We start from the raw sequence: 16,113 nt of genomic DNA, 5'->3' as shown, positions 1-16,113 counted from the left end.
ATGGACGAGTCTGGTAGGCTGCAGTCCATGGGGTTGCGAAGAGTCAGATGCGACTGAACGACTTCACTTTCACTTTTCACTTTCATGCATTGGAGAAGAAAATGGCAACCGACTCCAGTGTTCTTGCCTGGAGAATCCCAGGGACGGGGGAGCCTGGTGGGCTTCCATCTATGGGGTCGCACAGAGTCAAACACGACTGAAGTGACTTAGCAGCAGCAGGAGTAGATTTAACCAAGGAGATCACAGACTGAAAACTATGAGACATTGATGAAAGTGAAGAAGACACAAGTAAATGGACAGATTTATGAGTTGGAAGAATTAATATTGTTAAAATATTCTTTCTGTTGAAAGCAATCTATAGATTCAGTAGAACCCCTATCAAAGTTCAAATGACAGGGAGTTCTCTAGCAGTCTAGTGGTTAAGTATCTGCCTGGCAATGCAGGGGAGCAGGTTCTATCCTTGGTTGGGAAGCTAAGATTCCACATGTTGGAGAGCAAGTAAGGCTGTGAGTCACAGCTGCTGACCTGTGTGCCACAGCTAGAGAGCCCAGGTGCCGCAACCACTGAGCCTGCACACCACAACTAGAGAGAGTCTGTGCACTGAAGCAAAAGATCCTGAATGTCCAAACTAAGACCTGATGCAACCAAACAATTAAATTCAAATGATGGTTTTGCAGAAACAGAACCTCAGAATTTCTGTGGAAACACAGAAGACCGAAATAGTCAAATCATCCTTGAGAAAGTACAAAGGTGGAGGCATTGTACTTCCTGATTTCAAACTATGTCACAAAGTTACAGATATTTTAATATATGGTGTTGGCAAAAAAAAAAAAAAAAAAAAAAAAAGATACATAGACCAGTGGAATAGAATAGGGAGCCCAGAAATAAACCCATGCATATATGGTCAGTTAGTTTATGACAAAAGAGCCAAGAATATACAGTGGAAAATAGTCTCTTTAATAAAAGGTGTTAGGAAACCTAGACAGACACATGCAAGAGGACAAAACTATATCGCTGCCTTACATTATACACAAACTCAAGATGGGTTAAGACTTAAATGTTTAAGACCCAAAGCTATTAACTCTAGAACAAAATATAGGCAGTACCTTCAGTGATGTTGGTTTTGGTGATGATTTTTTGTATTTGACATCAAAAGCAAAAAATAAACAAGTAGGACTACATCAAATTGAAAAGCTTCTGCAGGGAATTACCTGGTGGTCTAATAGTTAGGATTTTGTGCTTTTATTGCCATGGCTCAGGTTCAATCCCTACTCAGGCAACTGAGATCTCACAAGCACCACGGTGAAAAAACAAACAATAGCAAAATTTAAAAAACAAAAAGCTTCTGCACAACAAAGGAAACCATTAACAAAAAGAAGAGGCAACCTATCAAATGGGAGAAAATCCTAAATGCAGAAAATAATGAGTGTTTTAAGTGGAGGAAAGGGAACCCTTTTGCACTGTTGAAGGGAATGTAAATTGTTTTAGCCAATTTACATAATTGTAATAAATTGTAAATTTGTGGAAATAGTTGGAGTAAATTTATGAAAATATTAAAAATAGATCTATCCTATGATTCATCATTTTTGCTTCTGGATATTTATCTGAAGGAAGCAAAAACACTCAAAGATACATGCATCCCCATATTCATTGTAGCATTATTTACAAAAGCCAGCACATGGAAACAAGCGAGGTGTCCATTGATGGATAAATAAATAAATTGTGGTGTGTGTACACACAGACACAAACACAGGAAAATTATTTAACCATAAACAAAGAAAGCTTGCCTTTTTGTGACAACCTGGATGGCCCTTGAAGGCTTTATTCTGTGACATAATTCAGACAGAGAAAGACAAGTAAGACAAGTACCTTTTGATCCCACTTACGTCTGAAATCTAAGACAAACAAAACAATAATCTCCAAACTCATAGATAGAGAGAACAGATTGTTGGTTGCCAGAGGCAGGGGGGTGATGGTGGGTGGGCAAAATGGGTGAAGGGGTACAGACTTTTAGTTATAGAATATGTAAGTTATGGGAATGTAATATACATATACATGGTGACTATGTGTTCTGTCGCTCAGTCATGTCCGACTTTGCGACCCCATGCACTATAGCCTGTCAGGCTCCTCTGTCCGTGGAATTTTCCAGGTAAGAGTACTGGAGTGGGTTGTCATTTCCTACTCCAGGGGATTTTCCCGAACCAGGGATTGAACCCAAGTCTCCTGCAAGTTTCCTGCACTGGCAAGCAGATTCTTTACCTGTGATGCCATACAGTTGATAATACTGTGTTGTACATTTAAAAATTAAGAGGTGGTGGAAGTCGCTCAGTCACTCAGTCGTGTCCGACCCTTTGTGACCCCAGGGACTGTAGCCTGCCAGGCTCCTCTGTCCATGGAGTTCTCCAGGCAAGAATACTAGGATGGGTAGTCATTCCTTTCTCCAGGGGATCTTCCCAACCCAGGGATTGAACTCAGGTCTCCTGCAAGGCAGACAGATTCTTTACCATCTGAGCTACCAGAGAGTAGATCTTAAAAGTTCTCATCATAGAAAAAAGAATGCCAATTTAGAAATATTGCTGTCTGATGTTTTTGAAACAAAATGTGATTTACTAGATTAACTGCAATGTACTCTTGTTAATGGAGAAGAAAATGGAAACCCATTCCAGTGTTCTTGCCTGGAGAATCCCATGGACAGAGAATCCTGATGGGCTACTGTCCATGGGGTCACAAAGAGTTTTACCTGACTCGGTGAGTAAACACAGTCTTGTTAATACGGGAGAAATACAAGTGTGAAAGGGAAAATCGCTCAGTTGTGTTATGAGTCCATGGAGTATACAGTCCATGGAATTCTCTAGGCCAGAATACTGGAGTGGGTAGCCTCTCGCTCCTCCAGAGAGTCTTCCCAACCCAGGGATCAAACCCAGGTCTCCCTCATAGCAGGGGGCTTCTTTACCTGCTGAGCCACCAGGAAAGCCCAAGGATACTGGAGTGGGTAGCCTATCTCTTCTCCAGCAGATTTTCCCGACCCAGGATTCAAATGGGGGGTCTCCTGCATTGCCTGCAGGCCAATACTTTACTAACTGAGCTATCAAGGAAGGGCAAATACAGGCGAGTATCCAAAATCTGAGTTTGAAGCATGAATAGATGAAGATTTCAGATTTCTTTGGAATGTAGAAATAGTGACCTGTGATCAATTATTATCCTCCAGACCATGAAACTCCTAGTACTTATTCTATTTTACACAGGTTGTAGGTTGGGGCAGTGAGGCAATAAAGGTGTTACTGGGGTGCTACCTCAGCATTTTAGGTGAGGTCTCCTGATCACCAGTTAATACTACTTTCTATATCACATTGTGAAATTTATTGCAGGTACTCCAAATTTTCCCTTCCGGTATTCCATCATCATCTCTTGTGGTTGAAGTTCTGGGTGGGTTGGTGGAAAACACTGCAAGCAGTCATATAAGCCTTCACTATCTGTCTTTTTCTAATTTTCCCCAGCAGTCTAAGGAGGAGCAGCGTGTGAATGAAATGCATACCTCCACCTCTTTCCACTTGTCTTTCTCAACTGACCTCAGTGCCCTATACATACTGGGTTGCAAACTGCTCAGTTTTATTTTTTGTGATCCTCTCCTCTCCCCATCAGGTGTATGATAAGACATCTTAAACAGCATGAGTATTTAGTAAATATTCAATAACTTAAATTCCAGTCATTTTTGCTCTCTTGTCTCTTAATCAAAGCCTAGCACTGAGATGACAGACCTGCATGCCTCTCCTGATGTATTCTTAGGAGAGGATAGGCAGTGAAAGGAAAGTTGGCACCAGGGACAGATATCTCTTGTTTTTCTTCTGTTGTTGTTGTTTTGTATTCCGTTTAGTGTCTGAAGTGAAGGGGCTATGAAGACTATGCACAGAAGCATTTTGTCATTCATTGTTGGATAGTTTATGAGGAAAATTGGTTGACAGGGAAGTTTTATTTATTTTTGTTTGTTTTAATTAAGGATTTCTTTTGGTAATTTTATTTGATTTTGGCTTTGCTGGCTCTTTGTTGCTGTGTGGGCTTTTGTCTAGTTGTGATGACCAGGGGCATCTCTAGTTGCAGTGCTCGGGCTTCTTAATTTGGTGGCTTCCCTTGTTAGAGAGCACAGGCTCTGGGGTGTGTGGGCTTCAGCAGCTGGGGCTCCTGGGATCTAGAGCACAAGCTCAATAGTTGTGGTGCACAGGCTTAGTTGCTCTGCAGCATGTGGCATCTTCCTGGACCAGGGATCAAACCCATATCTCTTGCATTGGCAGGTGGATTCTTGACCACTGAGCCACCAGGGAAGCCCAGGGAAAAGTTTAAAAACAGAGAAATTCTTGCATAGACCAAACTTAGACCAGTGTGCAGAAGAGTAATCCTGAAATGGTTTCGGAGAAATGCTAGCTTTTTAGGATTCTAATTTTTACATCCTACAACTTAACGTTCAAAATGACAGCAAATGGAAATAACTGAAAGGTTCAGAGCCTGTAATAGTGCTTTTTCTACAGCTGTAAGCTATTTAAAATTCTTCTCGTGTTACCGTTTGCCATTCAGATGGCTTTCTGGCACTGAGGCAGTTCCTAGATGTGAGGACTGTTGGGTAGTTACTCACCAGCCTCCCTACACACTTGTACAATCTGGTTCATGACTCATCTTCACAGCACTTATATGTGGGTATGCTTTGCCATACAGTACTTTTTGATTGTTTGATGTCACTTGTTATAAACAAGTACCGTACTTGATTATGATTTCTCAAATCAAGATTTGGTGTCATTTAAAAAGAAAAAGGAAAACCCACCCTAGTCAATCTGTTGTTTCCATTGCTACTGGACTGAAAAACAGAAGAGTAGTTAGTTGTCCAGACTATGAAACTTTTGTCTAAAGCATGTATCCCATAATAGATACAACAGTGTATCCACTAAGCCAGGATTATAATATTTGCTTCACTTTGCAGTTTGTACTGTTACCTAAAATCAGTAAAATGCAAAGAAAGGCTTACCACAAGAGTTGTGCCGAGAGATGAGGGAAGCCGTTGCTATTTGGACGGAATATCTAAGGAGTCTCTGAGATGCTGGCAGTGTTCTAATTCTTGATATAGATGGTGTTTTTTTAAATAGTAATTTGTAAAGTACTTTTCTGTTTATGTATTATTTTAAGCAAAAAAATATTTTGAAATAGAAGTACTTGTACATCATGTTAGAGAATTCCATCAGCTGTATCTTTAATGGTTGGAGAAGACCCCCATATATTAGGAATTGGTAGTGAGTCTTTGTCCGATTAATTTGATATATTTGTAAAAATAATCACATGTACTCTAAATCATGGTAATGGTCCGCCAGTGACTGAAGCAAATTTAGCAGTTAGTTCTTGTGCCTCAACTACTATTCATTGGAAGTGGAAGAGAAGGGACAGGGTGAAGGGAGAACACTGTGGGGATGAAATACATCTTCTTGGTAATAAATATCCAATTAAAATAATTTATTATTGTTTTCTTATTGGTAAGTATGATTGAACATTTAGATTAAAAGCCAGGAGGGCAGACTGAAAATTAGGAACACTGGAAAAAATAGTTAGCGTTATTTAATAAAAAATGGAAATATTTCAGGACTTCCCCTGCCTGGCAACTTGGGGAAATGCAGATTCCATCCTTGTTCTAGGAACTGGGATCTCGAGTGAGCCCTCGAGCTCTCCACAGCTGAAGAATCTGTGCACCACCTGTAAAGATCCCCAGTGCTGTGACTAAGACCCAACACAGCCAAAATAAATTAAAAAGTATTTATTCATTTTTTTTCAAAATAAATTAAAAAGTATTTAAAACAAAACAAAAAATTAAATATTTTAATGAAAAATATTTAACTTTTAATTGAATATCTTAAAAAGCTAACAGTTTGCAATATTTTGGAATTATGGAATGATGTGTTTTTTATTTTTTCTAAATTTTTGTAAGAAGATTAACATTCTTTAGACCTGGTGGTGTGCCGAACTAAATTTTTCATTAGCCCATTGAGTGTGAAGAAATAATACCAATAATGTAATGTCCCCTCTCCCCATGGGAGTGCCATTGTTGTGGATTAGATATCTAAATTGCTACTGATACTTTTATCTGACAGTAATGACTTTTAAAGAGTTGTTGGGAATGTCGGAGTAATTTAAAATTTTCTACTGCTTTTTAAATAAACAGTGCTAATTTACATGGCTTGTTTCAAACTTTATTCAGACATTTCAGAGATTATCAATGGAAGGAGCAAAAAAAAGCTAAGGTGAAAGTATGAATTGTGGAGCTACCCTGTGGTTTGATGATCCCCAGCCATTTTGAGATTCTTTGCATTTCTGTTTGCATGTGCTTCGTCTTTGCAAACCATAGACTGTAGCCTGCCAGGCTCCCTTTGTCCATGGAGTTTTCCAGGCAAGACCTGTAGTGGGTTGCTATTTCTTTCTCCAGGGGGATCTTGCCGACCCAGGGATCTAACTTGTGTCTTTTACCTTCTCCAGGGGGTCTTCCCGACCTAGGTATATAACCTGTGTCTCTTGCATCTCCTACACTGGCAAGTGAATTCTTTACCACTGGCATGACTTGCAAAGCCCTGTGTCCTAAAGCATAGACTACTGCTGAGATTCTGGTGCTCTATGTGATCTTCAAGATTGTAATTCTCAGACCGTAGGCCTCTGGGATTAGCTTTGACTATTACTGATTCTGGAGACACCGAAACTCTTACCACCTAAAAATCCTCAACAGGGAAAGATACCATACCAGTTGGAAATGAATAGTACTGACACTCCAAAATGGGCAGTGGATGACAACAGTTGGTTTAATTTAATTTATTTTAAAAACAAAATATCTTTTATTTGAATGCTGAAAACATTATGTTAGCACACACAGTACGCTGAGAGTAGAATTTTTTTTTTTTTAATTATTTATTTTTGGCTGCGTCGGGTCTTAGTTGGGGCATATAGGCTCTTTGTTGCATTGCACAGGCTTATCTCTAGTTGAGGCGCACAAGCTCGGTAGCTCTGTGCCACGTGGGGTCTTAGTTCTTAGACCAGAGACTGAACCCACGTCTCCTCCTTTGTAAGACAGATTCTTGATTACTGGACCACCAGGGAAGTCCCAAGAATGGAATTTTTAAAAGAAAAATTAACCTCAGTGATTCAATTAAAATGGATAAATATAATTCCTAATAATTTTTAATATAACATGAATGAGAAATAGATATGTCACCATTCTGTGAAGTTCGCTTAGGGCGTTACATTATCTGATAAACTGTTGTTCAGCCGTTCTTTGCGACCCCATAGACTGCAGCATGCCAAATTTCCCTGTGCACCACCATCTCCTGGAGTTTGCTCAACCTCATGTTCATTGAGTTGGTGATGCCATCCAACCATTTCATCCTCTGCGTCTTAGTTGTGGCACGTGAGATCTTTGATCTTCATTGTCACATGTGGCATCTAGTTCCCAGACAAGGGATCGAACCCTGGTCCACTGTACTGGCAGTGGGAAGTCTTCGCCTCTGGACTACCATGGAAGTCCCAAATCCTTTCTTGAAAGTACCTTTCTAGTTTGTTTTGCAATATATATAAAGAATCTTAAAGAAATTTATAATACAGATTCTAAACCCTGTCAGACCCAGCCTGCCTTTTGGTAGTACGTTTTATTTATTTAAAAAAATGTATTTGGCTGCATCAGGTCTTGGTTGCATAAGCAGGATCTTTCATTGAAGTGCATGGGCTTAGTAGTTGTGGCACTCGGGCCTTGTAGTCATGGCACGTAGGCTTAGTTGCTCTGCGGCATGTGGGATCTTAGTTCCTCAACAAGGGATCAAACCCATGTCCCCTGCATTGCAAGATGAATTCTTAACCATTGGACCATCAGGGAAGTCACTGTGATATGTTTTATAATGCTTATTTTGCTATATTAAAAAATAAATTTATAGGTAATATCTGCTTACATATATTAAGAAAAATGTGATTTAACTAAAATAAAGAAAGGTCATTTGTGATAAAAATATTGTGCTATTTACGTGCTAAAAACACTCAGGTACAGTTGTAGTAGACCTCAGTGAAAACAACTCTGTGCAGCCCAATGAGCTGTAGCCCACCAGGCTCCTCTGTCCATGGGATTTCCCGGCAAGAATACTTGAGTGGGCAGCGATTCCCTTCTCCAGGAATCTTCCCAAACCAAGGATTGAACCCTGGTCTCCTGCATTGCAGGCAGACTCTTTACTCTGTGAGCCACCAGGGAAGCCCATGTAGTAGACCATGCTGCTGCTGCTGCTAAGTCACTTCAGTCGTGTCCGACTCTGTGCGACCCTGTGGGCCACAGCCCAGCAGGCTCCTCTGCCCACAGGATTCTGTAGGCAAGAATACTGGAGCGGGTTGCCGTTTCCTTCTCCAGTAGCAGACCATGCGTGAGTGCTGTCGCTTCAGTTGTGTCCAACTCTCTGTGACCCTGTGGGCCGTAGCCCGATAGTCAGATGCTTATATTAGTAGTTCGATCGCTGTGAATATATTGACGACAAGTAAAAACTAACACTGAGGTATTGTGTTGGGAACTTAAGTTCCATGAATAGTACATGTAGCTGCTACTTTTGAATCTGTATCATGGATCACAAAATAACAGACCAAAATGAATAACCTGTACTCTGGTTGCATGGCTTTTCATTTGTAAACAGAGCCTAATGTCACTGAACACTTCTCCCTCAGGAACTGTAATAGACACTTCAGGGGTTTGGGGCTTCATAAAGCAGAGTTTCTACTAATGTACACAAGAGGTAGAAATTACTCTATCATGTTGTATGCCATTGATATTATGAAAATCTGCAGTTTAGAGATACTGATGAACACAGACATTAAGAATAGTAACCTAGCTCTGACCTGAGTTCTTCCTTTGGATTATTCTCAGTGTCCAGAATAGCAAAACTTTTAAAAAAAAGTCTATAATCTGTTATGCCCTCATTGATGAGTTATTGAAAAAAGCAAGTATTTATTTATGGTTACTTTTGAACCATATTAATGTATTTCCTTCCAGCCTTAATTTCTTTCATTTTTTTCTTCTAGTTTTGTTGAGATATAATTGACATACAGCACTGTATAAGTTTAAGGTGTACAACATAATGATTTGGGTTACATATATCATGGAATGATTACCACAGTAGGGCTAATGAATATCTGTTATCTCATATTGAAACAACCTTAAAGAAAATGTATTTTTTCCTTATGATGAGAACAGTAGTGTTAGTTATTGGTATCATGTTATACCTTACATCTCTAGTATTTATTTATCTTGTAACTGGGATTTTGGTACCATTTTACAAACTTCATCTTATACCCCCTTTCTCTCTGTCCCCCTCCCAGACTCTGGTTTTCCAGCCTAAATTTCCATGCATTAGGTTGTACTCATGATTTTTTCCTTTTTGCCGTTAACAGAATTCTAATTGTACTTACTGTACTGCTTTATATGTTACTGGATATATCATCCATAAACATTTCTATTATACACATTTGACAAACCAGTGTAAATAGCTGCTTAATATGCCATCAGATGGGGGTATAGCATTGTTTTTATATTTCTTCATGATTGGACCATTGGTTTATCTGCAAGTTTGTCATTTGTGTATTTTGCTTCATGTATGAAAATTTTTCTGATTTAGGTTTTTAAACAGATAATAATAGGTTTAAAAAAATTTTCAAGACTCAATGTATATTTGCACATAGTTTCTAAAAGCTCTTTAGAGTGCCATCTTTTTTTTTTTTCCCCCAACCAAATGGAATTCAGGAGCTTGGTTCCCGACCAAGGTTGAACCTGTGTCCTCTGCAGTGGAAGCTCAGATTCTTAGCTGCTGGACCACGAGGGAAGCCCCCAGCTTCTGTTTTTAGATGATAAATTTGAATATTTTATTTCAATAGAAATGATAAGATTATATTGAAATAACTGCTAAATGATTTAGCAATTTTCTTTAGTAATTTTTAGAAGTACTTTAGAGAGAGCTTTTACATGAAATGATAATGATTCAGAAAAAATAGCCATCTTTAACAAATGGAGTTCTATAATGTTCAGTTTTTCAGTGTTCAGTATAATGGATACTTTATTGTAAATGAATCAATAAATAAGGCTGATAGACATGGGGGGACAGAAACCCAGATAAATCAAAATCCTGTCACTTGTCTGTGATTAGAACCTGCAGGTTTAGTTAGTAAATGTGGTGTTCATGATAAGCGCACTGCCCCTTCCAGTTTTTTTATAATGATCATTAACTTGTCTTCTAGCTATATTATGTAATAGTAAACAAATAAACATTGAGTAAATACTATTTGATTTAATATTTTTTAAAATTCCCTTTCAGTGTCTACCAAATTTTTTCCCCATGACTTTCTAAGAAGTTTTTGTCTGAACTTCTTGTTCATCTGTATGAGGTCGATGTTGGTTTCTGCTTATCACTTTATTGAGAGAAGTAAAATCCAGTAGTTTTGCTGGCACATTGCTAGGGAAACTGAGAATGTTTAAACCCCTTCCTCTCTTTCTGCAGTGAACAATTGACAGGATACGGGTTTGTAATTAGAGTCTAAGGGCTTTGTTGAGCTAATTGTCACTGCTGAAGTTCCTTTGCCCTCTGATAGCTTCCTTGAAAAGTTGTTTTCACAAGTAGTTTCATGCTTGTCTGCAGCCTTTGATCATTTGCTTAATGCTCAAACTAAAGAGCCTTACCTGACTGAGGTGGGGTCTTGTGCTTGCTCTGCCAGGGTAAGCCTGTGCTAGAGTAAGCCTGTGAAGGGTTGTTGTGCTAGGGCAACCCTGTGAAAAACATTTCCTTCAAGGAAGGGGAGAGGAAAAGGGTAAAGCTAAAGAAAAAACAATTATTAAGTATGTTAATTGCTTGGGAAAAAAATCTGACTTTGGTCTTGGCTGTGTCTCTGTGTCGCTGTGGTAATTTACGTAATTTCTCTGGGCCTTAGCTTCCTAAATTTTAAAATAGGAAGGGCCTGCCACTCCTAAGGTACCGCCCAACCTGAAACCATGAGTTACTTCTCAGGTTGGACTCTTGGGTGTGATGCTCCATATAAGATAAGCTTGCCTCAGGGGAATAGGAACCAGAACACATTTATTTTTACACATTGCAATTATGTAGCAGTAATTTAATTTTCTTCAGAATATCTTTATAAAAGATTTATCTGATACCAGTTGGTTTGTTACCTTATTTGTTTTAGGTCAGATGGACATACTATTCTTAATTTCAGCACAGCACATTTTGTGAGTATACCCCATCTCTCAGTACTTCGCTTAAAAGTGTTGTGAAAGAAGCTCCTAGGTGCTGCAAGTTACCCTGTGATTTTAGGTAGACTACCCCATCAGCATGTTTACTAAGGGTCTTGAAAACTAAGAGCCATTTATACTCACCTTACATTCCGCTTATCAGATAAGGGGCTAAAGTCTTCTTGACTTAAGAGCTTCTTTTGCCCATCAAGAATTAGCTGAAAACAAAATAGCCAAGTATAAGAAACACTGTTGATTGACAAGTAGAAATGTATGAGAAATTTTGTTCATTACTGTTCATTCAGTTCAGTTCAATCGCTCAGTTGTGACCGAATCTTTGAGACCCCATGGACTGCAGCTCGCCAGGCCTCTCTGTCCATCACCAACTCTTGGAGTTTACCCAGACTCGTGTCCATTGAGTCAGTGATGCCATCCAACCTTCTCATCCTCTGTTGTCCCCTTCTCCTCCTGGGCTCTCAATCTTTCCCAGCATTAGGGGCTTTTCACATGAATCAGCTCTTCACATTAGGTGGCCAAAGTATTGGAGTTTCAGCTTCAACATCAGTCCTTCCAATGAGCACCCAGGACTGATCTCCTTTAGGATGGACTGTTTGGATCTCCTTGCAGTCCAAGGGACTCTCAACAGTCTTCTCCAACACCACAGTTCAAAAGCATCAATTCTTCAGTGTTCAGCTTTCTTTATAGTCCAACTCTCACATCCATACATGACTATTGGAAAAACCATAGTCTTGACTAGACGGACCTTTGTTGGCAAAGTAATGTCTCTGCTTTTTAATATGCTGTCTAGGTTGGTCATAACTCTGCTTCCAAGGATTAAACGTCTTTTAATTTCAATGGCTGCAGTCACAATCTGCAGTGATTTTGGAGCCCAAAAAGTAAAGTCAGCCACGGTTTCCACTGTTTCCCTGTCTGTTTGCCATGAAGTGATGGGACCAGATGCCATGATCTTAGTTTTCTGAATGTAGAGCTTTAAGCCAACTGTTTCACTCTCATCTTTCACTTTAATCAGGAAGCTCTTTAGTTCTTCTTCACTTTCTTCCATAAGGGTGGTGTCATCTGCATATCTGAGGTTATTGATATTTCTTCCAGCAGTCTTGAATCCAGCTTGTGCTTCCTCCAGCCCAGCGTTTCTCATCATATACTGTGCATGTAAGTTAAATAAGCAGGGTGACAATGTACAGATTTGACGTACTCCCTTTTCCTGTTTGAAATCAGTCTGTTGTTCCATGTCCAGTTCTAACTGTTGCTTCCTGACCTGCACACAGGTTTCTCAAGAGACAGGTAGGTGTTCTGGTATTCCCATCTCTTTCAGAATTTTCCACAGTTTGTTGTGATCCAGTCAGTGAAAGGCTTTGGAATAGTCAATAAAGCAGAAGTAGATGTTTTTCTGGAACTCTCTTGCTTTTTCGACGATCACACGGATGTTGGCAATTTGATCTCTGGTACCTCTGCCTTTTCTAAAACCAGCTTGAACATCTGGAAGTTCACGGTTCACATAATGCTGAAGCCTGGCCTGGAGAATTTTGAGCATTACTTCACTGGCATGTGAGATGAGTGCAATTCTGCAGTAGTTGGAGCATTCTTTGGCATTGCCTTTCTTTGGCATTGTAATGAAAACTGACCTTTTCCAGTCCTGTGGCCACTGCTGAGTTTTCCAAATTTGCTGACATATTGAGTGCAGCACATTCACAGCATCTTCTTTTATGATTTGAAATAGCTCAATTGGGATTCTATCACCTCCACTAGCTTTGTTTGTAGTGATGCTTCCTAAGGCCCACTTGACTTCACATTCCAGGATGTCTGGCTCTAGGTGAGTGATCACACCATTGTGAGTATCTGGGTTGTGACGATACTTTTTGTACAATTCTTTTGTATGTAGTAGGTCTAGATAAATTGTGGAGATCCCATTAATCCTTTGAGAAATAGTAGGAATTATCTGGAGCAGTGATTCTCAAGCTGGATCTAGAGCAGTGATTCTCAAGCTGGACAGTGTGAAATGCCTCCTATAAGATGCTTCTGAAATTTGTGGACAATGATTTTGTTGTTCCTGTTATTACAGTGATTCGGGGAGGTAGTACTATTACGTAATGGTTAAAAGTCTAATTATTTTCTGAACCTAGATCTGAACTTTATTTACATAAAGATATAATACAAAGTATTTTTACATGATTTTAGTACGTTAATTTTGGAAGATACTTTTAAAATCTATGGCACCAGTGGCTTCTGTGGCATTTAATCCGTCTGCATTTGTAGCTGTCACATCCATGGTGATTGTACGTATAGATTCAGACCTCTGACTATTGTGCACAGAATGATTATATCCAGTTTTTCACATACTGAAATATACATTTTTATTTTCTTTTATTTCTTCTTTGTATTATAATTAGAAGATCATATGGGTTTACTTTCAAATCAAGTATATATGTACGTAAATTATTTAATAATTTTATTTCAGTTTTTAAAGTATTTGTAAATTACTTAAAAAGTACTGAACATGAGGATTGAAAACCATTCTCTTAGGTAGTATTTAGCTTGAAGTACTTTGAAAACTTTGAGAACTGGTCTAATAAAAGTACTTTTACTGAAGTGACACACAAGTCCAGTGTTAGGCTCTAATTACATACCATATGTTTATCTGGAATATTTACAAAGCGTGACAACCATTCTAGCTCAGTTGTTAGTAAATGATTAATATGAAAATATCAAGGTAGAAATTTATAGACATGGATGTAACTTTTCATTACGGTTCACTTGCAGTATCTGCAGAGGTTTGATTCCAGGAGCCTCACAGATAGTGAAATCTGCCAGTTTTCAAGGCCCTCATGCTATATTCAATATTGTATGATAAACCATAAAGGAAAAGCATATGTAAAAGAATGTGTGTGTGTGTGTGTGTGTGTGTATAACTGAATCACTTTCTTGAATGGTAGAATTTTACACAACACTATACATCAGCTATACTTCCATAAGATATATTTTCAGAAGAAGAAATTGAAGATAGGGGAATTGATTTTGGAGATTGGTGTGATGTTGATTTAGTAAGCAATGACCATGGTTAACTGTAAAGCTAAAGGATTAAACTTTATAATGCATTTTGAGATGGCAGAGAAAATATTTGATTATTGCAAATTATAATATTTTGCCAGTTTTTAAATATTTAAGGCATTATGATTGTTAAATATAGCATATTCTGAAGTAAAATTCTACTTTCTTTTCCTCTGTATTAAAAATAATGGTTGTCAGTTGACACCAGATTGGGAGTTCCCGAATCTAAATTTAATAGAAGATGTCTTTTTATGGAATAAACAGTTCTATAGTCAAACATTAGTTGAAAATACATCATTTTTGGTAATGGCTGTAACATTGTTGGAATAGTGGCACAGAGGGAGTATAGTAGTTGCTAAGACGTATTTCATGTTTCTCTTCACGTGACAGGCATTTATGGATTGGAGACAAGATGGTATTAAGTAATCGGAATTCTGAATGTTCCAGGTAGTCTGGTGGTTGAGAATCTACCTTGTAATGCAGGGCACCCAGGTTTGATTCCTGGTTGAGGAACTAAGATCTCATAGGCGGTAGAGCAAATAAGCCCACAGGCCACAAGTTATTGCGCCAATATATTCTAGAGCCTGTGCTCCACCACAAGAGAAGCCTGTGTGCCTCAACAAAGATTGTATATAGCACATGAAAGACCCAGCAAATACCTGCTGCCTCCTCCCCCTGCCCCCCTCCCCCCAGGTGAAAAAAGTTATATCTATTTGGAAGCTGTTTATGGTATTCCTTATACTAGGTACTGAGAGACCACATTGATGACCACTTTTTTCCTGTCAAACATGATATAAATCACATTTTTAATGGGGACTTCCCTGGCAGTTCACTCAGTAAGATTCAGTGCTTCCACTGCAGGGGGAGCAGGTTCCATCCCTGCTCAGGGAACTAAGTTTGCATGCCGTGCTTTGGGGCAAAGAAAAACAAAACAAAACAAAACAAAAAAATCACATTTTTAATGATCAAATATAATTGTTCTACTAGTGATTTCCATAGAATTTGAATCTATTAATTCATTCAGCCAGAAGTAAGTGTTTATTGAACTGGAAATAGAAGAGGCTGGGAAACTATCCCATAGCAATGGATTTTAGTATAGTGTACTCCTTCATTGACACAGATAGGCCCTGGTGCTTGAGTGCACAGAGGAGTATTAGGGACAGATTCCAAGAGTCTAGAAGTATGAGAGTTGGTCAGGATGACATGCTAGGGAGAGGAATGATAGATTTCAGGTAGAAGGCAGGAAAGAGTATGAGACATGGTGATAAGTGTCAGCATTTCTGCAGGGCAGGGTTAAGGATAGTACGTGTGGGGTGTTGAATGACACATCTATAAGAAGGGAAGCCAGGGGCCCATGAATTCATTCCTGTAATTCACTTTAGATCCAACTACTTCGTCAGGAAATTCTTAAATCTACCGTAGTGATTTTCCCTTTAATACCTAAGAAGTTTAGAATTTTGAATCTGGGGAGTTGATGTTGTTGGGTAGTGAGGTGCAGTTTCTTTGAAAAGGTTGCTACTCTAGGCTCCAGAGGCTCAGGAATCCTCATCATTTCTAGTTGCTGGTAAGGGTGAGGTTTCAGAGTTTTTGTTTTTATAGTTTTGTGCTCCTGTATTACTATCGATATTCATCAGGTGATTTGGTTTCAGTTGTGAGAATCTTGCCAAAAATCTATGCTGAAGGAACCAGGGGAGTATACAGGTTTATCTTGGTTATAATTCTGATGTTTCATAAACCCATCTCAATTTTACATGCTAACTTGAGTTTGTCCTCTCAGTTTTTGT

General features: G+C 38.9%; 1 protein-coding gene across 2 annotated transcripts in view; it reads left to right on the top strand.

Moving 5' to 3' along the window:
• The window catches only part of LOC133073765 (phosphatidylinositol 4,5-bisphosphate 3-kinase catalytic subunit beta isoform), a 184,079-nt gene that overhangs the window by 63,562 nt on the left and 104,404 nt on the right, over positions 1–16,113 (top strand). Inside the window, exon 3 of one of the 2 annotated variants that reach the window (XM_061167700.1) lies at positions 11,218–11,260. The exons of the other annotated variant lie outside the window; for it this stretch is intronic. The gene's annotated coding sequence lies outside the window, so the exon portion shown is untranslated. The remainder of the gene's footprint in view (positions 1–11,217; positions 11,261–16,113) is intronic. 2 annotated transcript variants of the gene reach the window in all.

Source organism: Dama dama, chromosome 19 (assembly GCF_033118175.1).
Source record: "Dama dama isolate Ldn47 chromosome 19, ASM3311817v1, whole genome shotgun sequence".
NCBI lineage: Eukaryota > Metazoa > Chordata > Mammalia > Artiodactyla > Cervidae > Dama > Dama dama.
This window is presented reverse-complemented; position numbering and strand designations above follow the sequence as displayed.